This window comes from Sinocyclocheilus grahami, unplaced genomic scaffold (genome assembly GCF_001515645.1).
Source record: "Sinocyclocheilus grahami isolate Dianchi unplaced genomic scaffold, SAMN03320097.WGS_v1.1 scaffold1469.1, whole genome shotgun sequence".
In the NCBI taxonomy this organism is placed as follows: domain Eukaryota; kingdom Metazoa; phylum Chordata; class Actinopteri; order Cypriniformes; family Cyprinidae; genus Sinocyclocheilus; species Sinocyclocheilus grahami.
In genome coordinates this window covers 215,592-220,498 of record NW_015506648.1, presented here as the reverse complement: position 1 = coordinate 220,498, position 4,907 = coordinate 215,592, and the positions used below count along the sequence as shown (strand labels likewise).

General features: G+C 42.9%; 1 pseudogene; it reads left to right on the top strand.

Moving 5' to 3' along the window:
• The first annotated feature begins 2,637 nt into the window (after window positions 1-2,637).
• On the top strand, window positions 2,638-4,231 carry LOC107570521 (probable G-protein coupled receptor 63; annotated as a pseudogene).
• Window positions 4,232-4,907: the final 676 nt, after the last annotated feature.

The following is a 4,907-nucleotide window of genomic DNA, read 5'->3' as shown; positions in this document are numbered from 1 at the left end:
TCTGATCCCTTTTCGCTCTAAAACATGTCACTCATGAATCATCACATCTGCCTGCTCTCGCTCTTGATAAAAGTGGATAAAAATAGCTAAAAGTGCGGGCTTCTCAGCATCAACACCAACACCAGCCAACTCTGCAGTGAGCGTGTGTGTTTAGTAACCTCATGATGACTGATTGGATGGAGTACATGCACACTTGGGTTTTGTTTATTAACCAGTTTGCCTATACAATGTAAGTGTTAAAAATGGCAAACTGATCCCAAACTAAATGTTACCCGCACAATCAATTTCAAAACCACCCAATCAAGCAGAGATCCACCCAATCTGGCAACACTGCCTACACTAGTTTGTTGTTGTTCCATCTCATCTGTTTCCGGTATAATTAAGGACCGGGGCAGTGTTGATATCTTATGGATGTAGTAATTAGTACCAAAAAAAAAATTGAAGGTGCATATTCGAACTGAACGTACAGAGTCTGGATACTATGCTGATGATGAAATTTACGCCATGTGTGCTGTATGTGTGCCTGATACAAACTAGGGCTGTCAAAATGGCTGAAAAACTAAATTCTAATTGTTTACATAAATATTATCAATATTCGAATTATATTCGAATTTAAAAGGCATAATTTCAGTTGGGGGGGAAAAAGCTGTTGGCTTCTCTCCTGAGGCCACAAGAGGGGGCATCAAGCTAAATATTATGCACGTTTCTTCAAAGCATAATAAAATAACACGACTATCTTTGCATAATGTTTAAAATAATGCTTATGAACCATATATAATTAATAAAGTTGCTTAAACAATTATATGTATAGTTTAATACATAGGACCGAAAAGCAATCACAAAGAGTACTTTCTTCATTTAAAGACTTGAGATGCAGTGGGATGGGGAAAACCGCCATAAAGTCTTGAGACATGTTTTTTAAACGTTGAACTTACATTAATTTTACATAGCTTTCTAAACATGCAGGCTCTCTTCTGCGAGACATGAGTGCAATGGTGATAGATGTCCCTCTAGAAAATGCGATAAATATGCATTCTGTGTGAACGGCTTGTTTTCGGGTTTGACGTAAACAACATCTTCCCCGCATTGATTGTTCTTTTTTTCTGCAATATTTTGAATAAACAATGTAGCAGCGCCGCATCTAGTGGGTTCAACTGGACAGGCTAACAAAAGCATTAAAATGCAATGACACTTACATCGTGGTCGCATTTCGTGCGCCACTGATAAGGCTGCCTGAAGGCCCGGGTATACTTCACTTTCTGAGCTCGACACATATGTGCAGTACCACCTACTCTGTCTCAACATTCACCTCGCGCATGCGCTGTTGTACGCGCACCGTCCGCCCGGTCTCAAAAAATTGCCTGCACGCGGACGGGGTGCGGACTCTCCGCGAGCCCTCCTGATGACGTAATGCGGACGGTGCGCGGACGTGGACAGCCGAAGTATACTTTGGCCTTGAGGCGCACCTAAAAGTGGATTTTTATTTTAAATTAGACGAATATTCGAAATTCTAAAAAAAATTTCACAGCCCTAATACAAACCAAAGTATACTTGGGGATTTAGATGGACAGTAAATTAAAAACACACTAAAAGCCAAGTACAGACTATTAGACTGTTGCCCAAAGAACACTAATGGTGCTTTTTCACTACGTGGTACAACTCGGCTCAGTACGGCACGGCTCGGCTTGGTTTGCGTTTCCACTGCAGTTTAGTATCACTTTAGAGTGGGCGAGATTATTCATATGTCATTATAGTTGCGCCGCCTCTACTGCCGCGACTCCTGAAAAACTTTTTCATTCTGCGTTGCCCCATCAAGCTCTCGCTGGATCCGCTTCTGTGCTATCAACGAGAGTAATGTCTGTACTTTCTCAAAAGACAACGAAACAACCACTTTTGCGTTCGATCCTTCGCTGGCTGTGCTGATTTAAATCTAGCGGTTCTGTTGTGTTTGTGTCGCAAGTTCAGTGACAGGGACACAGGGACGATTCTCTCCGGCCAATCAGTGATCAGCAGTGTTTACACATCATGTTTTGGTAACGGTACGGTTCACTTGGAACCTCAACCAAGGTGGTACTAAAAAAATTACCAGGTACTGTACCCAGTGGAAAACCCCCAAAAGTGAACCGTACCAAGCTGTGCCGTACCATGCAGTGGAAAAGCGCCATCTTTCGGGACACTTCTCATTCAACTTTGTCACGTTGTCAATATTCACAGTCAAGCGGGGTTCACACTGCCAGCAGTTCGCTGAAACAAAGCAGCTGGACATCATTGCGTGCAGGCAATTTCCAGCAAAAACAAAGCTGTTTTTAAAGCTATCTGGGAATGGCTTTCTGAAATTTGTCTCTGTGCTTTAAGCTTTAAACCCATAGCCAGCTGACAGCCTCACTTTACTATTACTCTGTATTTTGTTGTATGTTAGATTGACTGACATTGAGTTATCTCTAATTCCTTTTTCCTGCTTCCACAGGGTCTGCCTCCATGCTGAGATGTGTGCTAGCGACCTGTCCAATTCGCTCAATGCACGTCACATTTCCGGATTGGCTTATACCGGCTGAGAAACTTCCTTTTACACTGACCGCGAAATTCTAGTTCACTTGACTGTTGCTTAGAGCCCATAGGCTGAGCTTGCTCTCTTTACCATGTAACTGCAAAAAGAAGAATGCATTATTCCTCCACTCGTCCACCTGTGGCTTCAGGGGAGCCTAGCGTCACCCTGCACCCCACGCCCAAGGTGCTGACCCTGCCAGCGGGTACAAGAGTCATGGAGAATTCCTCCGCAAAACTCAACAGCTCGCTAGAGTTCCTGACTCTATCGGAATACATAACGCCTTCAACTGTTTGGCAGGACCCTGATCAGGGCCTGAACTTGTCCCTTGTTCTCCTGCCGGGTCATCATCTGTGTGCTGCTGCTGGCCTTCCTCGGAAACATGGTGGTCTGCCTCATGGTTTACCAGAGAGCCGCTATGCGTTCCGCTATTAACATCTTGCTGGCCAGTCTCGCCTTTGCTGATATGATGCTAGCAGTCCTCAACATGCCCTTTGCGCTAGTCACCATGTTGACCACATGCTGGATCTTCGGAGAGGCGTTTTGCCGCATGTCGGCTATGTTCTTCTGGATGTTCCTGATGGAGGGAGTAGCTATTTTGATGATCATCAGCGTGGATCGCTTCCTAATCATTTTGCAAAAGCAAGACAAGCTTAGTCCACACCGGGCCAAAGTGTTAATTGCGGTCTCATGGTCTCTATCCTTCTGCTTTTCTTTCCCACTTTCCATTAGCCATCCTGCCCTGTACATTTCCACATTTCCCCCCACAGTGTGTTTTCGGCTACACGGTGGAGTGTGGTTACCATGCTTACGTGATGCTCATTATGCTGATGTGCTGATGTTCTCCATTCCTGGTGATGCTGTTCACGTTCATGGGCATCTTGAGTACTCTCTGCCACAACGTGCTGCGCATCCACTCCCACCCCGACTCGGTGTGCCTCAACCAGGCCAGCAAGCTGGGTCTGATGAGTCTGCAGAGGCCCTTTCAGATGAATGTTGACATGAGCTTCAAAACACGTGCCTTCACCATGATCCTCATTCTGTTCTCAGTCTTCACCGCATGCTGGGCTCCGTTCGCCACCTACAGCCTGCTGTCCACCTTCAGTCGTGCCTTCTACTACCGGCAGAACTTTTTTGAGATCAGCACGTGGCTGCTGTGGACCTGCTACCTCAAATCAGCCCTGAATCCTCTCATCTACTACTGGCGAATCAAGAAGTTCCGTGACGCCTGCCTTGACCTGATGCCCAAGTACTTCAAGTTCCTGCCGCAGCTTCCTGGCCACACTAAGAGACGTATCCGCCCCAGTGCTGTTTATGTGTGCGGGGAGCATCGTTCTGTGGTGTAGTGGAGGACATTTCTGAAACCTCTTTTGTAAATTTATAGTACAATCTTATCAAGCTGTGATATGTTTGGTCTTTCTTCAAACTGCAGGATGTTTTAGCTGTAAAAGATGGTACAGATGAGAAGGTTTACAGAGCCTGTACATTAAACTACTTTGATTGCACAATGTTTTTTATAGGTTTTAGATCTTAATAGAAGTTTGTTCATATATAAGTCAGGTGCTGCTATATTTGGTGAAAATGTGCAATCTTATGTTTTATGCCATGAATGTAATACGATTTTGTCTGCTGTATTTGTTTTGTTTTTTCCTGGCTTTGTGAACTGTTTTACATTTCAACATTTTCTATTTAATTTTATTGTTGATTGCTCAGCTATTCTGGTTTTAATTATTTTCAGTGTTGAAATAAGGGAAAGGCATTTGACAAAAGTATAAGCATGTTCCAAACTGATAAGTAGATGGCTTTGTGGAAATCCGTGATTTTTAATGTGAATTTTAAAATTGTGATTTCCATGCCTGGAAGTGAATAAAATCATGGAAATGGATCAAATCAATTCATGGAATTCCTGTTGTCATATATTTTTTTTAAATTCCTGTTCTCACAACTGAATGGAAATGTCTCCTGTCAATTTGTGTACAGTACAAGGTTGTATATATCATATGAACAGCAACTGACCAACTGCTTGTTGCTGACATGCCATTAAAAGTAAACAAAAACAACAATGACCAACCAACCAGCTGAAGGATATGATTTGATTGTTTTTTCTCTCTCTCAATATCCAATGGCAAGCATTTAAGAATAAAATTTTAATATCTATTTGTCATGGAAAATCAGTTGAGACCACGGCGAGGGGTTGTTTTGCTTCTACAGTGTCCGTCTGAGCCTTTGTAGTGTGCCGCCTTCATTTTGATGATGACAACAGTGTCCAGGGGTTAATTTGATTATTATAAGGGAATGCAGTTCAATCTGTGTATATTATATTGTTTTGATAAATAGTATTTTATAAAAGAATAATGTTTTC